The sequence below is a fragment of the Aquarana catesbeiana genome, linkage group LG11 (genome assembly GCF_042186555.1).
Source record: "Aquarana catesbeiana isolate 2022-GZ linkage group LG11, ASM4218655v1, whole genome shotgun sequence".
Taxonomy (NCBI): domain Eukaryota; kingdom Metazoa; phylum Chordata; class Amphibia; order Anura; family Ranidae; genus Aquarana; species Aquarana catesbeiana.
Genome location: NC_133334.1, coordinates 82,631,196 through 82,653,335, shown reverse-complemented (window position 1 = coordinate 82,653,335; position 22,140 = coordinate 82,631,196).

Genomic DNA, 22,140 nt, shown 5'->3' with positions numbered 1-22,140 from the left:
CCCTCCGGTGTCACATTTAGCACCTTTCAGGGGGGAGGGGGGTGCAGATACCTGTCTAATACAGGTATTTGCACCCACTTCTGGGCATGGACTCCCACGGGAGTCTACGCCCCTTCCCGTCCCCCCGCGCTGTCTGCTGGGACACACACGAGTCCCAGAGACAGCAGGGACCGTTCTGATTGCGCAGCGCAACTCGCGCATGCGCAGTAGGGGACCAGGAAGTGGAGCCGCAAGGCTTCATTTCCTGATTCCCTTACAGAAGATGGCGGCGGCAGCACCCGAGAGACGATCGACGGTTCGGCCTCGGGTGCCGACATCTCTGGACCCTGATACAGGTAAATGTCCTTATTTTAAAAGTCAGCAGCTGCAGTATTTGTAGCTGCTGACATTTAAAAAAAAATTTTTCGCGGGACTCCCTCTTTAAAGAATAAGTTCATCTTTTGAAACATGCAACACTCATATTCAAGGTGTAACATGTTACGAACGGTCCACCCCTGACCTGACAGCTAGCGGGGATCTTCTCCCTTCCCACCAACTCTCACAATTTTAAGAAAAAACATGACCAAGCGGGGCTCCACCATCCCGGCCGCGTCACTCATTCACAGTACTCTCTGAAGGGAAATTACAAGGTCCGGCAGCCTTTGCACCTGTCAGCTTGTAGTTTTCTATGAACTACCACGGCACTGGGAGCGATGTGATAGTTCATTCTCTCTCTGTCGGCACATATCGGCGTCTGATGATCGCTGGTGCAATTCTTTATAGGCTCCTGCAACAACAACAAAAATGCACTCTTTTTTTTTTTTTTTTAAGTCAACTTGTCCTTTAACCCCCACTACACCAGAAGATTTGTGTAGGGGTTGTATGGACGATTTGTACTAAACCAGTTAAATGCTAATTAAGTCTGGGGTAGAGTAATAAGCTGTAATACTTATACCTCAAACCAGCAGGCTTCCTCCAGCCTGTGTAAATGGTCACCCAAAGCCTCTTTTCTAAGGTGCTCTGGCCAGTGGATACACTTAAAATAGTCCTGAATTGTACATGAGGGCCTAAGCATCAGTGAAAATGTTGGTGCTGGAGTGAGAAAAAAGTTGCATTTTACAGCTTATTCCCCCTACCCCTAGACTAAAAGTGGATCTAAAATAAAAATGACTTGCCTCTGTTACAATGGTCCGATGCCTGCGGGATCCCACATCGTCATCTTCTCCGAGGCTTTTTCCAGGCACAGTATGACATTACTCTGGCACATGTACAGGAGGCATTCCTTCTTGCACACTGGCAACATGCCGGAAATGTAAACTGAGCTGTGCATGCGCAGCTCAGTGTAAATACTGCAGGAGATTGCAAACAGGCAGGTAAGCTTATTTTATTGCAAGGCATGTCTCTTCTGCAAAAAAGAGCATCTCTGTTCACATATACTGTATATTAAAATTTTTTATTTTAACTTTATTTCTGCTTTAACCACTTCAGCCCCGGAAGGATTTACCCCCTTCCTGACCAGAGCACTTTTTACAATTTGGCACTGCGTCGCTTTAACTGCTAATTGCGCGGTCATGCAATGCTGTACCCAAATGACATTTGCGTCCTTTTCTTCCCACAAATAGAGCTTTCTTTTGATGGTATTTGATCACCTCTGCGGTTTTTATTTTTTGCGCTATAAACAGAAAAAGACCGAAAATTTTGAAAAAAATTATGTTTTCTACTTTTTGTTATAAAAAAAAAAATCCAATAAACTCAATTTTAGTCATACATTTAGGCCAAAATGTATTCGGCCACATGTCTTTGGTAAAGAAAAAGCCAATAAGCGTATATTTATTGGTTTGTGCAAAAGTTATAGCATCTACAAACTAGGGTACATTTTCTGGAATTTACACACCTTTTAGTTTATGACTGCCTATGTCATTTCTTGAGGTGCTAAAATGGCAGGGCAGTACAACCCCCCCCCCCCTCTCAATGACCCCATTTTGGAAAGTAGACACCCCGAGGAAATTGCTGAGAGGCATGTTGAGCCCATTAAATATTAATTTTTTTTTTGTCCCAAGTGATTGAATAATGATAAAAAAAAAAAAAATTTACAAAAAGTTCACACAGGCCATGGGCATATGTGGAATTGCACCCCAAAATACATTTAGCTGCTTCTCCTGAGTACGGGGATACCACATGTGTGGGACTTTTTGGGAGCCTAGCCGCGTACGGGGCCCCGAAAACCAAGCACCGCCTTCAGGATTCCTAAGGGTGTAAATTTTTGATTTCACTCCTCACTACCTATCACAGTTTTGAAGGCCATAAAATGCCAAGATGGCACAAAACCCCCCCAAATGACCCCATTTTGGAAAGTAGACACCCCAAGCTATTTGCTGAGAGGCATGTTGAGTCCATGGAATATTTTATATTTTGACACAAGTTGCGGGAAAATTACAAACTTTTCTCAAGTCGTCTTCCAGGACGGCACCCTGAGAGATGACTGGTCCACCTGACAGGAAACGCAATCAATCAAGAGGTTAAAGGCCCCCGCCCCTCCCGATGCTCCTCAGTTTTTGATTGTGTTTCCCCACAGCGAAATCGTTTGTTATTTTTCTGTTGACCCAGAGGCCTGGGGTTGATGGTCTCCACCTGGGAGCCGGACCAAATGCCTGGGGAGCCGCTGGGTCCGGCCGGATGGTTCTCATCCTTCCTGGGGGGTTTTCCCAATCCATTTCTCGGGGGGGGAGGCAGCAGAAGCAGGACCTGGGTCGGTGACTGTGCTTCTCCTATAGAAGAACCCCCCCGAGTACTGAAGGACCCTGGGTACGGTGGTGTAACCAGAACTTCAGGGGCCAAATTTCCTGTTGCCCTTCCTTACCTGTGCGGTGGCCGCGCAATGGCAGGAGTTGGTGGTTTTTCCTTCTAATGGTTTCAAGACCAGAGGGTGAGTCCCGTTCTGAGGTCTGGCCAGGGCTACTGTCCGTCCGCCCGTCCGGCCGCCTGTCCGCCCGCCGACCGGAACGACCGTTCGCGGGGATCGCGCGGCAAGCATCTCTGCATGAAGAGCTGTTTCTCCCTGGCTGAGTGTAGCTCAGCATCCCGGCGCCATTTTCCTGGAGTTTATGACATCACTTCCTCCTCTAGAGGGGGGAGTGGGAAGGCTGCAGCAGGAAGTGACCTTTGTCCAGTACCACTTCCGGTCCTCGGCAAGATGGCGGTGGCACGATGCAGCCAGCATACAAAGGATATAAAAAGCCACAGGGAACAGGCGCCCATGTCTTCGGTCTTCGCTGCGTTCCTGTATGCAGCACCTCCAGCCAGAAGTAGCATGGAACATGAAAAGGAGAGACCTGCAGGGTCTGCGGCCATGGAAGAGACCACGGGGGGTGAGTCTGACCGGCCTTCGGAGGTTTAGAGGGGCGGGTACCCCAACTCTTCTCCAATTCTCACAGTGTATGCCTGTGTGTTTTTTCAGGGGACAATGCTATTGCCGTGAGGTTGCCAGCCGTCCTGTGAAATCCTCCACCCGCTCTAAAAGATGTGGGAACTGTAATGACAGACTACCCCCAGATCATCCAAAACCCTTCTGTTTTAAATGCATACAGAAGTTGACAGGGAAGGAGACAACTCAGATGATGAAGGAATTCCTTACTATGCAAACTGAGATGCTGTCCACCTTAAAGTCTTTTCAGGCCACCCTTAAGCCTAGGGATCCAGAGGCACACTCTAGTAAGGATGCCTCTTCCCAGGAGAGCTTTGCCTCCTCTAGGAGATATCGGGCGGATGTACTGAAGTACCCACTCCCCCACGATTCCGAGGAAGAGTGTGATTCAGAAGTTCCTAATCAGGAGGTTTCTGATGAAGGGGTTGTGGACAGCCAAGAGGAGGATGGGAGGGAGGAATCCAGGTCTAGCAGACATATATTTTCTGCCGACGACATGGAAGATCTTCTGAAAGCTATTTATGTCTCAGAGGAGATTCAGGAGCCTGCTGCACAGGTGTCCGCTCAGGATAGGATGTATAGAGGCTTGATTAAACCTCAGGCCAGGGTCCTTCCGGTACATTCCGCCATTAAGGAAGTCATCCTAAGGGAATGGAAAGAACCAGAAAGAAGGCTTCTAAAATCTAAAACCTGGAAGCGTAGATGCCCCTTCTCTGAGGAGAATGAGGAAAGGTTTTTCAAAACTCCTAGACTAAGCGCCTCCTTAGCACAGGTCTCTAAGCAGTCGGATCTTTCCTTCGAAGATACCGGTAACTTAAAGGATCAAATGGATCACAGGGCTGAAACCATTCTACGCCGAGCCTGGGAAGCTAACGCTGCGGCTATGAGCCCTGCATTGGCTTCAGCTTGCATCGCAAGGAATGCCGACACGTGGGTCTGTAAATTAATGGACCACGTATCCCGAACCTCCAAATCTAGGGAGGTCCTGGATTCTCTGGAGGTCATAGGGAATGCTGTCGCATATTTAGCTGATGCTGCGGTTGAGACAGTGCATACAACCGCTAAGACAGGTGCCTTGCTAAATTCAGCCAGACGAGCCCTCTGGGTTAAGACCTGGGATGGGGATAGCTCATCCAAGACCCATCTTTGTGGTCTCCCTTTTGAAGGGACGCTCCTTTTTGGTGCTGGCCTAGATCAGGCTTTAGCCAGATCTACCGAGAAAGGGAAAAAATTTCCTACCAAACCTAGGAGAGAGAGGAAGCGTTTTTTTCGTGGCTCCCAGGCAAAGAATCACTTCTCTGAGCAAAAGGTCTCCCCTAATAGACATTGGGGCGCAGGAAAAGACAAACAAAAGACTGGCGTTCTCTTTTCCAACCAGAAGTCAGCTGACAAGACCCCCAAATGACTTTCCGGTAGGGGGCAGACTTTCCCACTTTGCCCCTCAGTGGGAAAGAATCACCCAAAGTCCCTATGTTCTTCGGATCATAAGAGAGGGTTACAGATTGGAGTTTCTCTCCCCTCCACCCCCCAAGTTTCTCTTGACCTACCTTCCCAGGGATCCCTGCAAGGTGGTAGGAATCCTTCAGAATATAAGAGAGCTGGCCAGTCAGGAGGTTATAATACCTGTTCCAGTGGACCAGCAGGGTCAGGGGTTTTATTCCCACGTTTTTGTGGTACCAAAACCCTCAGGAAGGTATCGTCTTATTATAAATCTAAGGAACCTCAATGCTTTTCTTCCTTACAAGAAGTTCCGCATGGAGAGTGTCTATTCTCTCAGGAGACATCTCCTCAAAGACGTGTTTATGGTGACCTTAGATTTAAAAGACGCCTACCTTCATGTCCCCATTTTTCAGGGCCATCAAAGCTTCCTGAGATTTGCGATCGCCTCTCCAGAGGGAGTGCAACACTGGCAGTTCACAGCCCTCCCCTTTGGACTGGCATCCAGTCCGAGAGTCTTCACAAAGGTCATGGCAGAGGTGGTGGCTTTTTTACACCTCCGGGGAGTGGCAGTGATTCCCTACCTGGACGACATTTTGATTTACAGTCTGTCGGGATCAACTACTTCTGGATCTATCCAGAGTAATGCAGACCTTAGAAGACCTGGGATGGATTGTCAGCAGGGAAAAGTCCTCGCTGACTCCTGCTCAGACCAAGCTGTATCTAGGTTTCCTGGTGGACTCCTCAGAGCAAAAGTTAGTTCTGCCTCAGGGCAAGGTAGAGGGCCTCATATCAGCGGTCAGGTCGCTGTTACAGGCAAACACCATCTCCTACAGAGGTATCATGAGAGTTCTGGGTCTAACGATGTCAGCTATCCCAGCAGTTCCTTGGGCACAGCTACACTCCAGGCCCCTCTAGCACTTTCTTCTATCCTCTTGGGACAGAAAAAGAGACTCTCTGGACATAGAGATAGCCATTCCGGTCGAAGTAAAGAACTCCCTTCACTGGTGGCTCCTTCCTCAGAGACTTCAAGGGGGCCTCCTTTGGAGCCAACTTCAGCCTCTCAGGTTAACGACAGATGCAAGTTCCTGGGGGTAGGGAGCCCACCTAGAGGATCTAATAGCTCAGGGGTCCTGGAATTCAGAACAAAGAAGGGCCTCCTCCAACTTTCGAGAGCTGTTGGCCATAGGAGAAGCACTAAAGGCTTTCGAGGGAAGGATCAGGGGCCAGGAGCTGCAGGTCTTATCAGACAATGCCACGGCAGTGGTGTTTCTGAATCATCAGGGGGGTACCAGATCTACAACACTCCTATCCCTATCAGCAGAGATCCTGTCCTGGGCGGAAAGTCGGATTCCTTCCATCTCCGCAGTCCACATAAAGGGGACATTAAATGTAGAGGCAGACTACCTCAGTCGGCAGCCGATTCTGCAGGGGGAATGGGAACTGAATCCAGAGGTCTTTTCCCTGGTAAGTCGGCAATTCGGCGTTCCAGAGATCGATCTCTTTGCCCGCCGGAAAAGCAGAAGGGTAAAGAGATTCTTTTCCCTTGCTCGAGAGAGAGGCTCAGAGGGGATAGACGCGTTGGCACAGGTCTGGGACTTCCGACTGGCCTATGCCTTTCCTCCTCTGGGACTAATTCCGAGGGCCTTTCAAAAACTGTTCCTCTCGGAAAGCAAGTTGATTCTAATAGCCCCTTGGTGGCCCAAGAGAGCCTGGTTACCAACCCTCCCACCGCTTCACCTCCCTGTCCGGGGCGACCTTCTCCTTCAGGGTCCAGTCCACCACCCAGACCCTACATGGTCAAGCCAGAACACGTTCCTGAGGCATTATAGAGTGGAGTTACTATCTCCTCAGGACCTGGCATTTGGCAGGAAGGTCCTGCAAGCGGTGGTCCCGCCCTAAAGGTAGGCCTGAGCTACTTGCTCTTCTCTCAGGGTGCCGTCCTGGAAGATGACTTGAGAAAATAACCAGTTACACTTACCGGTAATGGTGTTTCTGGGAAGTCTTCCAGGACGGCAGGCCTACTTCCCACCCGTTCTATTTAGGAAAGATGTAATGTTTAGAGTGTGGTGGTGGTTATGTTTTTCACTCTCGTGCACTGGTGTGGGTCAATACTTTGTCACAACTGAGGAGCATCGGGAGGGGCGGGGGCCTTTAACCTCTTGATTGATTGTGTTTCCTGTCAGGTGGACCAGTCATCTCTCAGGGTGCCCAGAAACACCGTTACCGGTAAGTGTAACTGATTTTTTTTTTTTTTTTTGCACAAAGTTGTCACTAAATGATATATTGCTCAAACATGCCATGGGCATATGTGGAATTACACCCCAAAATACATTCTGCTGCTTCTCCTGAGTACGGGGATACCACATGTGTGGGACTTTTTGGGAGCCTAGCCGCGTACGGGGCCCCGATACCAAGCGCCGCCTTCAGGATTTCTAAGGGCGTAAATTTTTGATTTCACTCCTCACTACCTATCACAGTTTTGAAGGCCATAAAATGCCAAGATGGCACGAAACCCCCCCAAATGACCACATTTTGGAAAGTAGACGCCCCAAGCTATTTGCTGAGAGGCATGTTCAGTCCATGGAATATTTTATATTTTGCCACAAGTTGCAGGAAAATGACAAACCTTTTTTTTTTTGCACAAAGTTGTCACTAAATGATATATTGCTCACACAGGCCATGGGCATATGTGGAATTGCACCCCAAAATACATTCTGCTGCTTCTCCTGAGTACGGGGATACCACGTGTGGGACTTTTTGGGAGCCTAGCTGCATACGGGGCCCCGAAAACCAATCACCGCCTTCAGGATTTCTAAGGGTGTAAACTTTTGATTCACTCCTCACTACCTATCACAGTTTCGAAAGCCATAAAATGCCAAGATAGCACAACCCCCCCCCCAAATGACCCCATTTTGGAAAGTGGACACCCCAAGCTATTTGCTGAGAGGCATGGTGAGTATTTTGCAGCTCTCATTTGTTTTTGAAAATGAAGAAAGACAAGAAAAATTTTTTTTGTTTCAATTTTCAAAACTTTGTGACAAAAAGTGAGGTCTGCAAAATATTCACTATACCTCTCAGCAAATAGCTTGGGGTGTCTACTCTCCAAAATAGGGTCATTTGGGGGGGGGGGGTTGTGCCACCTGGGCATTCCGTGGCCTCCGAAACTGTGATAGGCAGTAAAGAGTGAAATAAAAAATTTACGCCCTTAGAAAGCCTGAAGGCGGTGCTTGGTTTTCGGGGTCCCGTATGCAGCTAGGCTCCCAAAAAGTCTCACACATGTGGTATCCCCATACTCAGGAGAAGCAACAGAATGTATTTTGGGGTGTAATTTCACATATTCCCATGGCATGTTTGAGCAATATATCATTTAGTGACAACTTTGTGCAAAAAAAAAAAGTGTCTTTTTTCCTGCAACTTGTGTCACAATATAAAATATTTCGTGGACCCGACCTGCCTCTCAGCAAATAGCTTGGGGTGTCTACTTTCCAAAATGGGGTCATTGGGGGGGGGGGGGGGGTTTGAACTGTCCTGGCATTTTATGCACAACATTTAGAAGCTTATGTCACACATCACCCACTCTTCTAACCACTTGAAGGCAAAGCCCTTTCTGACACTTTTTGTTTACATGAAAAAAATGTTTTTTTTTTGCAAGAAAATTACTCTGAACCCCCAAACATTATATATTTTTTTTCAAAGCAAATGCCCTACAGATTAAAATGGTGGGTGTTTCATTTTTTTTTATTTGCGCAGTGATTTTTCAAACGCATTTTTTTGGGAAAAAACACACTTTTTTAAATTTTAATGCACTAAAACACACTATATTGTCCAAATGTTTGTTGAAATAAAAAAAGATAATCTTAGGCCGAGTACATGGATACTAAACATGACATGCTTTAAAATTGCACACAAACGTGCAGTGGCGACAAGCTAAATACATTTTTAAAAGCCTTTACAGGTTACCACTTTAGATTTACAGAGGAGGTCTACTGCTAAAATGACTGCCCTCAATCTGACCTTCACGGTGATACCTCACATGCATGGTGCAATTGCTGTTTACATTTGATGCCAGACCAACGCTTGCGTTCGCCTTTGCGCAAGAGCAGGGGGGGACAGGGGTATTTTTTTTTTCTTTCTTTTTTTTTCTTTTTTATCTTTTTTTTTTTTGTGTAATCATTTTTATTGTTATCTCAGGGAATGTAAATATCCCCTATGATAGCAATAGGTAGTGACAAGTACTTTAAAAAAAAAAAAATTGGGGTCTATTAGACCCTAGATCTCTCCTCTGCCCTCAAAGCATCTGACCACACCAAGATCGGTGTGATAAAATGCTTTCCCAATTTCCCAATGGCGCTGTTTACATCCGGCGAAATCTAAGTCATGAAATGCTCGTAGCTTTCCGGTTTCTTAGGCCATAGAGATGTTTGGAGCCATTCTGGTCTCTGATCAGCTCTATGGTCAGCTGGCTGAATCACCGGCTGCATTCTCAGGTTCCCTGTTGGGACAGGAGAGCCAGAGAAAAACATGGAAGACGGTGGGGGGGCATTCCCTCCCACTGCTTGTAAAAGCAGTCTGGAGGCTAATTAGCCGCTAGGATTGCTTTTACATGAAAGCCGACCGCTGGCTGAAAAGATTGATACCTAAACCTGCAGGCATCATTCTGGTATAACCACTCAAAGTCCAGCAACATACCAGTACGTTGCTGGTCCTTGTTGGGCATATATTGTAAACTTTTTTTTCATGCAGCCTGTGGGCTGTACGAAAAAAAGATATTGATCAGTGGGTATGCCCACCATTAGAATACCTCCCTTCATCCACCCACTTCTAATGATGGGCATACATGCACCGTTTATATATGCCGAAGCATGGGGGCATCCTCCCGCAAAAGGTAGGAGCAAATCGCTCCTCCACCCACTGCTGCCCACACGCTTCGGCATATATCCTGAAGTATGTAACTGTGGTGGTGAAATCACCTCCAACAGCGCTGGAGTCACGGCTTCATGTATCGTGGGAGCAAACGCTGTTGCTGTCAAGATAAATAAATCCGCGCTGCAACTGAATGGCGTACCTGCTAAGCAAATGATGGTTAACAATAAAACAAAGTAACATTACAGTATAACAGTAAGACTTACCATACCTGCAAAGCAAATACAAAAAAAAATAGTAAAAAATAAAACATTTAACGCAACCTGTGCCTAAAATATATATATGCCGAAGCATGGGGGCATCCTTCCGCAAAAGGTAGGAGCAAATCGCTCCTCCGCCCACTGCCCCCACACTTCGGCATATATGCTGAAGTATGTAACTGTGGTGGTAAAATCACCTCCGACAGCGCTGGAGTCACGGCTTTATGTATCGTGGGAGCAAACGCTGTTGCTGTCAAGATAAATAAATCCGCTCTGCAGCTGAATGGCGTACCTGAAAACAAAAAAATGGTTCACAATAAAACACAGTAAAGTATAAAAAAATTGCATACCTATAAAGCAAACATGATAAAAACATAATAACAATAGAACATTGCAGAATAGAATACAGTAAAAAAGAGCAGAACAATAGAGAGAGAATAGAGCGAGAACAATAAAACGACAACTATTTTTGGGGTTTTTTATTTTATATATTTTTTTTGTGTTTTTTTTTTTTTTACTTTTTTTTTTTTTTTTTTTTACACTTTTTTTTGTAACTTTAACTTTTGTAACTGGTACCAGGTTTGGGTCTCTCAAAATGCGATGGCATCTTGGGAGACCCTGTGAAAGTGTGTCCTAGTCTGTGCAGTGCTGTACCCTACGCTAATACTCAACTAATGTATAGTAGCGTTCAAAACATTCACCAATGCAAAGACTAGGATTGTCAGGACGGGAGGGACAATAATATCGGGTGTCACGCCTATATCCGCGCTTGCTCTAGACACGCCATCTTTTTTGGGGGGCTCGTTGGGTAGGGGTACTCGGGAGGACATAAAGAAAATGCCTCTCATGCAGCCGGCTTACTGCATTTGGTTGGGGAAGGTGAGGTGGAGCACCGTCTGGAGACAGAAGGGCTCTGACGATCTCTTCCTGGAATTTAAGGAAGGATCCAGTCCGTCCTGAAGCTCTGTATAGCACATAAGCGTTCAGCAAAGCCAATTGAAATAGACACTTTTTTGTACCACCGTCTGGCCTTACGGGCAACTAGGTACGGCGCCAACAACTGGTCGTTGAGGTCCACCCCTCCCATGTTAAGGTTATATTTGTGGACACAGAGGGGTTTCTCCACAACACCAGTCGCCGCAGGAATTTGAGCCGTCTTGTCTGCATGAAGGGAGGTAAGAACGAAAACATTCTTATTATCCCTCCACTTCATAGAGAGCAAATTATTACATTGCAAGCAGGCTCTCTCCCAGCCTAAGAGGGGAATCTACAAGCCGCTGGGGAAAGCCCCGGCGATTAGGTCGCACGGTGCCACATGCTCCAATCTGATGATCAAAAAGGTGACTAAAAGTGGCACGCTCGTGTAATAATTGTCCACGTACAAGTGGTACCCCTTTCCGAATAAGGGTGACACCAAGTCCCACACAATCTTGCCAGCGCTTCCTATGTAGTCAGGGCAGTTTGTCGGCTCTACGTGACTATCTTTTCCCTCGTAAACCATAAAACTACTAGTAGCCTGTGGCCCTGTCACAGAGCTTATACATCTTGACCCCGTATCTGGCACTCTTGCTGGGAAGGTACTGTTTGAACGACAAGCGGCCAGAAAACGTAATCAGGGACTCATCAACGCAGACAACTTGATGGGGAGTAAACAAGTCTGCAAAACGTTGGTTGAAGTGGTTTACGAGGGGCCGAATTTTGTAGAGCCGATCGTATTCAGGGTCTCCACGAGGACGACAGAGTTCATTGTCGTTGAAGTGCATGAACCGCAAAATCTGCTCGTATCGTGTCCTGGTCATGGAGGCAGAGAACAAGGGGATATGGTGAATTGGGTCAGTGGACCAATATGACCACAACTCACTCTTTTTAGTTATGCCCATGTTGAGGGAAAGGCCCAGAAAGAGCTTAAATTCGGAAACCGTAATTGGTTTCCAATCTCTGGCAAGGGAGGACTGGGGAATAGTGGCGATGTGTTGACCAGCGTACAAATTGCTTTGGTCCACAATAGATCTATAGAGATCTTCAGTGAAAAACAGCGAATAAAAATCCAGTGACGTAAAATCAACTGTTTCCACCTCAATGCCGGGTTGGCCAGTGTATGGGGGAAGTACGGGTGCTGCAGAAGTGGTGGGTTCCCAATTCGGATTGGCGAATGCAGCAGGATGTGCACTATGGGCACGATGGGCCTGTGTTCGTCTTCTTGGTGGCAACGGGACACTACTTGTGCTTGCCACCTCACCAGCTTGAACTGCACTTATGGGACTCGCCACGTCACCACGTGATACTGCAGTGCTGGATGTACGACCAGGGTGTACTAGGCCGCTTGTGCTTGCCAGTTAACCAGAAGGAATAGCGGCGCTAGTACTGCTCTGCTCCATACGAGGGACCTGTGGTTCTTGCACATCAAGGACAGAAGAAGAAGTTCGGGGTCTGGTACGCCTGACCTTGGCAGGGACCACAACTCCGTCGTCAGAGTTAGAACAAGAGAATGTTGGTGGGCTCAAGACTTTATAGGCACAATAATGAAAATGATGTGTAATTAAAATTCTATTTTATTTCGAAATTATTTTAAAAAGGATAGAGGATAAAATCAGAAGACATACATAGTTTACAGATTATGCACTCCATACACAGCTGGATGGTTTAAGTAATAAAGATAAGCGAAATTTAGAACCAACAAGAGACATGCAACTTATTGATCCATATAATTACAGTACATTTCGTTGAACCAAACGCTATGTGGTGGTGGCAATCAGATTCTGTCTAGGCTCGACATGTTAGTCAGTCAGAGTTATCTGTCATGGAGCCGCTGTCCTCTACAGGATCGTATTCTGAGCCTGAATCTGACAGATGAGTGACTTCCTCTTCACTATCTGTCATGCTCAGAAACGAGTAGGCCTCTTCGATTTCGAGCCATTTTGGGCTCTAAATTTAGTGGTACACTAGTGAGACTCACAGGCAAAAAAAAAGCTCCTGACTGTTAGCGACTGTATCAAAACGCTACCAACAAAAACTGTTAGCGATCGCAGGGATCAGGCCTGACTCTGCGAACGCTGCAGTTATGTGTGTTTAGTGTTTTGTAAGTGACAGTGATCGATCGATACTGCACTTGGGTGGGCTGGGCTGAGGGGCAAAACGCAGGTGCTAGCAGGTATCTGGGCTGATCCCACTAACGCTGCGTTTTTGGGAACCCTAAACTGCTGGGGACGCTAGTATAGATCTGATCGTATCAGATTCTGATCCGTTCAGATACTATACCACTAAGGGAGGTGTATGCTGCGTGCGTGGGTGTTAGCGGTACTGGCGCTAACCTGACGCTGCCTGGGGCGACGCAGACCTTATTAGACCCTAAAACTTAACTTATATCACCGCCGGGCGATTAGGAGGTTAAACCTTTATAAGGTAATAAACGGCGGGTGCCCTGAAACTATAATAAACAAACTAACCAGCGTCACCCGTAACACTTATATGGTGATCACTGGTGAAAGGGTTAACTAGGGGGCAATCAGGGGGTTAAAACCTTTATTAGGTAGTATATGGGGGTCCCTGGCGCTATAAAACGCTGACGGCGAACCTATATACTTACTTCCCTAACTAGCGTCACCTGTGACACTAATATGCGACGGGGGGTGATCAAGGGGTTAAAACTTTATTAGGGGGGTTAGTGGGGTACCCTAGACCTAAAGGGGGGTACCCTAGACCTAAAGGGGGCTAACCCTAACTGCCCTACTACTTATAACTGTCACAAACTGACACCAATGCAAAAAAAAAAACTGCTATTGGTGTCACTGTGACAGGGGGTACAGGGGGGTCATCGGGGGTGAAAAGTGTGCCTGTGTGTTCTGTTAGTGCAGTATTGGTGCAAACTTATTTGATGTCTTCTCTCCTCGGCGCCGGAACGAAAAGACCGGTTGGAGGAGAGATGACATCACTTCCTCTGTCGCTGTTTACATTACAGCAGCAGAGGAAGATTTTCATTCGTGGGGAGCGATCGTGAGGGGGTGGCCACGAATGTGTGGCCTCTCCCTCAACCTGTATCGCTCCCCTAACGAAGCCGACCGCCTCGGGCATCGGGGGGGGCGCGATGCGGGAGGCAGATCATGTACCAGGTACGTGATTTTGCCTGCCCGTGCCATTCTGCCGCAGTATATCTGCGTTAGGCGGTCGGCAAGTGGTTAAAAACCAAGTGAAAATTTCAAACAACATTCTTTCATTCAGCGAATGTACAAAGATTTTTCATCTGAATATTTCGTCTAAAAATTGATCAGTCTGGCCAGCATAAGGCTCGGTACACACCTATGCAGTTTGCTTTTGATCTGTTTCTGCAGTGCTTTTTGCTGTGCGTTTTGACTTTTGCGCACGTGATTGTGCTGCGATTTGCGTTTTGCATTTATTTTTGGCCAATTTGTTGTTGGGAAGATTACAAAAACTGCTGCAATAATTACATGCTTTTCCATTGAAGTATATTGAACCAAAAAAAAGCACTGTTTTGCATTAAAAAAAAGTCCCTGACCCTTTCCAAATACGCAGCGGCTGAAAAAAGCATAGATGTGAACGTGTCCCATAGGAAACCATGTAAATGCACTGTAGTGTGTTTCTGCAAAAAGCACTAAACACATAGATGTGAACCAGGTCTAAGACGTGTAGTAACATAATGGGGTTAAAAAAACTAAAATTAGCCCTTTATAGTACAAAGAAAAACAGATAATCACTACTGTAAGGGGTTCTTTTTTTTTACTGTAGAACTGTGAAAGTAATATTTACAGTAGCAATTATTTTCTCTTTTTGTACTATAAAGGGCTTATTTTTTTTTTTTTTTAACCCCATTATGTTACTGGCCAATTAATCGATTATGAAAATAGTAATCGATTAATTTCATAATCGATTAGTTGTCGATTAATCGATTAGTTGTTTCAGCCCTAAACAGTTCCATTAAAAAGGGGTAGTCTGTATTGATTTTTACTGAAAACTACGGTCATTGTTTAGTGTTGCAACAAAAATAAAATCCGGCCTCCTCCACCGCCTATAGGCAGCCAATGCCTCTCCTTTTTCGATGGTAATGGTCTGGGAGCCTTCACCTGAGAGCTAGAGGCTGGGTCAGAATGAAGGGATTCCTTTTCGGTGGTTATTGTCTGGGAGCTTCCACCCGCGAGCTAGAGGGCACGTCAGGGTTAAGGGACTCCTTTTCGGTGGTAATTGTCTGGGAGCCTCCACCTGCGATCTAGAGGCCGCGTCGGGGTGAAGGGACTCCTTTTTGGTGGTTATTGTCTGGGAGCCTCCACCCGTGTCAGGGTGAAGGGACTTTTTGGTGGCAATTGTCTGGGAGCCTCCACCCGCGAGCTAGAGCCTGCGTCAGGGTGAAGGGACTCCTTTTCGGTGGTACTTGTCTGGGAGCCTCCACACGTGTCGGGGTGAAGGGACTCCTTTTCGGTGGTTATTGTCTGGGTTCCTCCACCCGCAAGCTAGAGCCTGCGTCAGTGTGAAGGGACTCCTTTTCGGTGGTAATTTTCTAGGAGCCTCCACCCGCGAGCTAGAGCCCGCGTCAGGGTGAAGGAACTCCTTTTCGGTGGTAATTGTCTGGGAGCCCCCACCCGACAACTAGAGGCCACGTCAGGGTGAAGGGACTCCTTTTTGGTGGTTATTGTCTGGGTGCCTCCACCTGCAAGCTAGAGCCTACATCAGGGTGAAGGGACTCCTTTTCGGTGGTAATTGTCTGGGAGCCTCCACCCGTATCAGGGTGAAGGGACTCCTTTTCGGTGGTAATTGTCTGGGAGCCTCCACCCGACAGCTAGAGGCCACGTCAGGGTGAAGGGATTCCTTTTCGGTGGTTATTGTCTGGGTGCCTCCACCTGCAAGCTAGAGCCCGCATCAGGGTGAAGGGACTCCTTTTTGGTGGTAATTGTCTTGGAGCCTCCACCCGTCTCAGGGTGAAGGGACTCCTTTTCGGTGGTAATTGTCTGGGAGCCTCCACCCGTGTCAGGGTGAAGGGACTGATTTTCGGTGGTAATTGTCTGGGAGCCTCCACCTGCGGGCTGGAGCCCGCCTCAGGGTGGAGGGACTCCTTTGCGGTGGTACTTGTCTGGGAGACTCCACCGGGGACCTGGAGCCCGCCTCAGGGTGGAGGGACCCCTTTGCGGTGGTACTTGTCTGGGAGCCTCCACCGGCGACCTGGAGGCCGCCTCAGGGTGGAGGGACTCCTTTGCGGTGGTACTTGTCTGGGAGCCTCCACCCGTGTCAGGGTGAAGGGACTCCTTTTCGGGGGTAATTGTCTGGGTGCCTCCACCCGCAAGCTAGAGCCCGCATCAGGGTGAAGGGACTCCTTTTCGGTGGTAATTGTCTGGGAGCCTCCACCCGTGTCGGGTGGAGGGACTCCTTTGCGGTGGTACTTGTCTGGGAGCCTCCACCGGCGACCTGGAGGCCGCCTCAGGGTGGAGGGACTCCTTTGCGGTGGTACTTGTCTGGGAGCCTCCACCGGCGACCCGGAGGCCGCCTCAGGGTGGAGGGACTCCTTTGCGGTGGTAATAGTCTGGGAGCCTCCACCGGCGACCCGGAGGCCGCCTCAGGGTGGAGGGACTCCTTTGCGGTGGTACTTGTCTGGGAGCCTCCACCGGCGACCCGGAGGCCGCCTCAGGGTGGAGGGACTCCTTTGCGGTGGTACTTGTCTGGGAGCCTCCACCGGCGACCCGGAGGCCGCCTCAGGGTGGAGGGACTCCTTTGCGGTGGTAATTGTCTGGGAGCCTCCACCGGCGACCCGGAGGCCGCCTCAGGGTGGAGGGACTCCTTTGGGGTGGTAATAGTTTGGGAGCCTCCACCGGCGACCCGGAGGCCGCCTCAGGGTGGAGGGACTCCTTTGCGGTGGTAATTGTCTGGGAGCCTCCACCGGCGACCCGGAGGCCGCCTCGGGGTGGAGGGACTCCTTTGCGGTGGTAATAGTCTGGGAGCCTCCACCGGCGACCTGGAGGCTGCCTCGGGGTGGGGGGACTCCTTTGCGGTGGTAATTGTCTCGGAGCCTCCACCGGCGACCTGGAGGCCGCCTCGGGGTGGAGGGACTCCTTTGCGGTGGTAATAGTCTGGGAGCCTCCAGCGGCGACCTGGAGGCCGCCTCAGGGTGGGGGGACTCCTTTCCGGTGGTAATTGGGAGCCTCCACCGGCGACCTGGAGGCTGCCTCAGGGTGGAGGGACTCCTTTGCGGGGGTAATTGTCTGGGAGCCTCCACTGGCGACCTGGAGGCCGCCTCAGGGTGGAGGGACTCCTTTGCGGTGGTAATTGTCTCGGAGCCTCCACCGGCGACCTGGAGGCTGCCTCGGGGTGGAGGGACTCCTTTGTGGTGGTAATTGTCTGGGAGCCTCCAGCGGCGACCTGGAGGCCGCCTCAGGGTGGGGGGACTCCTTTCCGGTGGTAATTGGGAGCCTCCACCGGCGACCTGGAGGCTGCCTCAGGGTGGAGGGACTCCTTTGCGGTGGTAATTGTCTGGGAGCCTCCACTGGCGACCTGGAGGCCGCCTCAGGGTGGAGGGACTCCTTTGCGGTGGTACTTGTCTGGGAGCCTCCACCGGCAACCTGGAGGCCGCCTCAGGGTGGAGGGACTCCTTTGCGGTGGTACTTGTCTGGGAGCCTCCACCGGCAACCTGGAGGTCGCGTCAGGGTGGAGGGACTCCTTTGCGGTGGTACTTGTCTGGGAGCCTCCACCCGCGACCTAGAGGCCACCCCAGGGTGGAGGGACTCCCTTGCGGTGGTACTTGTCTGGGAGCCTCCACCCGCGACCTAGAGGCCGCTCCAGGGTGGAGGGACTCCCTTGCGGTGGTACTTGTCTGGGAGCCTCCACCCGCGACCTAGAGGCCGCTCCAGGGTGGAGGGACTCCCTTGCGGTGGTACTTGTCTGGGAGCCTCCACCCGCGACCTAGAGGCCGCCCCAGGGTGGAAGGACTCCTTTGCGGTGGTACTTGTCTGGGAGCCTCCACCGGCGACCTGGAGGTCGCGTCAGGGTGGAGGGACTCCTTTGCGGTGGTACTTGTCTGGGAGCCTCCACCGGCGACCTGGAGGCCGCGTCAGGGTGGAGGGACTCCTTTGCGGTGGTACTTGTCTGGGAGCCTCCACCGGCGACCTGGAGGCCGCCTCAGGGTGGAGAGACTCCTTTGCGGTGGTACTTGTCTGGGAGCCTCCACCGGCGACCTGGAGGCCGCCTCAGGGTGGAGGGACTCCTTTGCGGTGGTACTTGTCTGGGAGCCTCCACCGGCGACCTGGAGGCCGCCTCAGGGTGGAGGGACTCCTTTGCGGTGGTACTTGTCTGGGAGCCTCCACCGGCGACCTGGAGGCCGCCTCAGGGTGGAGGGACTCCTTTGCGGTGGTACTTGTCTGGGAGCCTCCACCGGCGACCTGGAGGCCGCCTCAGGGTGGAGGGACTCCTTTGCGGTGGTACTTGTCTGGGAGCCTCCACCGGCGACCTGGAGGCCGCCTCAGGGTGGAGGGACTCCTTTGCGGTGGTACTTGTCTGGGAGCCTCCACCGGCGACCTGGAGGCCGCCTCAGGGTGGAGGGACTCCTTTGCGGTGGTAATTGTCTGGGAGCCTCCACCGGCGACCCGGAGGCCGCCTCAGGGTGGAGGGACTCCTTTGCGGTGGTAATAGTCTGGGAGCCTCCACCGGCGACCTGGAGGCTGACTCGGGGTGGGGGGACTCCTTTGCGGTGGTAATTGTCTCGGAGCCTCCACCGGCGACCTGGAGGCCGCCTCGGGGTGGAGGGACTCCTTTGCGGTGGTAATAGTCTGGGAGCCTCCAGCGGCGACCTGGAGGCCGCCTCAGGGTGGGGGGACTCCTTTCCGGTGGTAATTGGGAGCCTCCACCGGCGACCTGGAGGCTGCCTCAGGGTGGAGGGACTCCTTTGCGGTGGTAATTGTCTGGGAGCCTCCACTGGCGACCTGGAGGCCGCCTCAGGGTGGAGGGACTCCTTTGCGGTGGTAATTGTCTCGGAGCCTCCACCGGCGACCTGGAGGCTGCCTCGGGGTGGAGGGACTCCTTTGTGGTGGTAATTGTCTGGGAGCCTCCAGCGGCGACCTGGAGGCCGCCTCAGGGTGGGGGGACTCCTTTCCGGTGGTAATTGGGAGCCTCCACCGGCGACCTGGAGGCTGCCTCAGGGTGGAGGGACTCCTTTGCGGTGGTAATTGTCTGGGAGCCTCCACTGGCGACCTGGAGGCCGCCTCAGGGTGGAGGGACTCCTTTGCGGTGGTACTTGTCTGGGAGCCTCCACCGGCAACCTGGAGGCCGCCTCAGGGTGGAGGGACTCCTTTGCGGTGGTACTTGTCTGGGAGCCTCCACCGGCAACCTGGAGGTCGCGTCAGGGTGGAGGGACTCCTTTGCGGTGGTACTTGTCTGGGAGCCTCCACCCGCGACCTAGAGGCCACCCCAGGGTGGAGGGACTCCCTTGCGGTGGTACTTGTCTGGGAGCCTCCACCCGCGACCTAGAGGCCGCTCCAGGGTGGAGGGACTCCCTTGCGGTGGTACTTGTCTGGGAGCCTCCACCCGCGACCTAGAGGCCGCTCCAGGGTGGAGGGACTCCCTTGCGGTGGTACTTGTCTGGGAGCCTCCACCCGCGACCTAGAGGCCGCCCCAGGGTGGAAGGACTCCTTTGCGGTGGTACTTGTCTGGGAGCCTCCACCGGCGACCTGGAGGTCGCGTCAGGGTGGAGGGACTCCTTTGCGGTGGTACTTGTCTGGGAGCCTCCACCGGCGACCTGGAGGCCGCGTCAGGGTGGAGGGACTCCTTTGCGGTGGTACTTGTCTGGGAGCCTCCACCGGCGACCTGGAGGCCGCCTCAGGGTGGAGAGACTCCTTTGCGGTGGTACTTGTCTGGGAGCCTCCACCGGCGACCTGGAGGCCGCCTCAGGGTGGAGGGACTCCTTTGCGGTGGTACTTGTCTGGGAGCCTCCACCGGCGACCTGGAGGCCGCCTCAGGGTGGAGGGACTCCTTTGCGGTGGTACTTGTCTGGGAGCCTCCACCGGCGACCTGGAGGCCGCCTCAGGGTGGAGGGACTCCTTTGCGGTGGTACTTGTCTGGGAGCCTCCACCGGCGACCTGGAGGCCGCCTCAGGGTGGAGGGACTCCTTTGCGGTGGTACTTGTCTGGGAGCCTCCACCGGCGACCTGGAGGCCGCCTCAGGGTGGAGGGACTCCTTTGCGGTGGTACTTGTCTGGGAGCCTCCACCGGCGACCTGGAGGCCGCCTCAGGGTGGAGGGACTCCTTTGCGGTGGTAATTGTCTGGGAGCCTCCACCGGCGACCCGGAGGCCGCCTCAGGGTGGAGGGACTCCTTTGCGGTGGTAATAGTCTGGGAGCCTCCACCGGCGACCCGGAGGCCGCCTCAGGGTGGAGGGACTCCTTTGCGGTGGTAATAGTCTGGGAGCCTCCACCGGAGACCCGGAGGCCGCCTCAGGGTGGAGGGACTCCTTTGCGGTGGTACTTGTCTGGGAGCCTCCACCGGCGACCCGGAGGCCGCCTCAGGGTGGAGGGACACCTTTGCGGTGTTTCTTGTCTGGGAGCCTCCACCGGCGACCCGGAGGCCGCCTCAGGGTGGAGGGACTCCTTTGCGGTGGTACTTGTCTGGGAGCCTCCACCGGCGACCCGGAGGCCGCCTCAGGGTGGAGGGACTCCTTTGCGGTGGTACTTGTCTGGGAGCCTCCACCGGCGACCCGGAGGCCGCCTCAGGGTGGAGGGACTCCTTTGCGGTGGTACTTGTCTGGGAGCCTCCACCGGCGACCCGGAGGCCGCCTCAGGGTGGAGGGACTCCTTTGCGGTGGTAATAGTCTGGGAGCCTCCACCGGCGACCCGGAGGCCGCCTCAGGGTGGAGGGACTCCTTTGCGGTGGTAATAGTCTGGGAGCCTCCACCGGCGACCCGCAGGCCGCCTCAGGGTGGAGGGACTCCTTTGCGGTGGTAATAGTCTGGGAGCCTCCACCGGCGACCCGCAGGCCGCCTCAGGGTGGAGGGACTCCTTTGCGGTGGTAATAGTCTGGGAGCCTCCACCGGCGACCCGGAGGCCGCCTCAGGGTGGAGGGACTCCTTTGCGGTGGTAATTGTCTGGGAGCCTCCACCGGCGACCCGGAGGCCGCCTCAGGGTGGAGGGACTCCTTTGGGGTGGTAATAGTTTGGGAGCCACCACCGGCGACCCGGAGGCCGCCTCAGGGTGGAGGGACTCCTTTGCGGTGGTAATTGTCTGGGAGCCTCCACCGGCGACCTGGAGGCCGCCTCAGGGTGGAGGGACTCCTTTGCGGTGGTAATTGTCTGGGAGCCTCCACCGGCGACCCAGAGGCCGCCTCAGGGTGGAAGGACTCCTTTGCGGTGGTAATAGTCTGGGAGCCTCCACCGGCGACCAGGAGGCCGCCTCAGGGTGGAGGGATTCCTTTGCGGTGGTAATTGTCTGGGAGCCTTCACTGGCGACCCGGAGGCCGCCTCAGGGTGGAGGGACTCCTTTGGGGTGGTAATAGTTTGGGAGCCACCACCGGCGACCCGGAGGCCGCCTCAGGGTGGAGGGACTCCTTTGCGGTGGTAATAGTCTGGGAGCCTCCACCGGCGACCCGGAGGCCGCCTCAGGGTGGAGGGACTCCTTTGCGGTGGTAATAGTCTGGTATACTCCACCGGCGACACGGAGGCCGTCTCAGGGTGGAGGGACTCCTTTGCGGTGGTACTTGTCTGGGAGCCTCCACCGGCGACCCGGAGGCCGCCTCAGGGTGGAGGGACTCCTTTGCGGTGTTTCTTGTCTGGGAGCCTCCACCGGCGACCCGGAGGCCGCCTCAGGGTGGAGGGACTCCTTTGCGGTGGTACTTGTCTGGGAGCCTCCACCGGCGACCCGGAGGCCGCCTCAGGGTGGAGGGACTCCTTTGCGGAGGTACTTGTCTGGGAGCCTCCACCGGCGACCCGGAGGCCGCCTCAGGGTGGAGGGACTCCTTTGCGGTGGTAATTGTCTGGGAGCCTCCACCGGCGACCCGGAGGCCGCCTCAGGGTGGAGGGACTCCTTTGCGGTGGTAATAGTCTGGGAGCCTCCACCGGCGACCCAGAGGCCGCCTCAGGGTGGAGGGACTCCTTTGCGGTGGTAATAGTCTGGGAGCCTCCACCGGTGACCCGCAGGCCGCCTCAGGGTGGAGGGACTCCTTTGCAGTGGTAATAGTCTGGGAGCCTCCACCGGCGA